Here is a 514-nt window from a genome sequence, read left to right as displayed (position 1 = left end):
TTTTCACAGGTGAGTAATCTTCAGTTACTGGAGGAGGGTATGGCAATCCACTCGAGTATGCTTGCCTGGAGAATCCCATGGACAGAGAAGCCTAGCAGGTTACAGTCTGTGGGGTTGCAAAGAGTCTGACATGACTGAGCTACTAACACACAATGTTCAACTGTATATATGTAGCACATCTTCTTCATCCATTCCTCAGCTAATGAATATCTAGGCTGCTTACATGTCTTGGCTATTATAAATACTGCTGCAGTCAACATTAAGGTGCATGCATTTTTTTGAATTATAGTTTTCTCTGGATATATGCCCAGGAGTGGGATTGCAGGATTATGTGGTAGCTCTATTTAGAGGAACTTTCATGCTATTCTCCATAGTGGCTTTACCAGTTTACATTTCTAACAATAGGAGGGTTTTCTTTTCTGCACATCATCCATAGCATTTAATGTTAGTAGTTGTTTTTTTTTAATCATGGACATTCTGACCATTATGAGGTCATACTTCATTGTAGATTTGA

The sequence above is a fragment of the Cervus canadensis genome, chromosome 4 (genome assembly GCF_019320065.1).
Source record: "Cervus canadensis isolate Bull #8, Minnesota chromosome 4, ASM1932006v1, whole genome shotgun sequence".
In the NCBI taxonomy this organism is placed as follows: domain Eukaryota; kingdom Metazoa; phylum Chordata; class Mammalia; order Artiodactyla; family Cervidae; genus Cervus; species Cervus canadensis.
The sequence above is the reverse complement of the archived record's forward strand: the minus strand, read 5'-3'. Positions refer to the sequence as shown.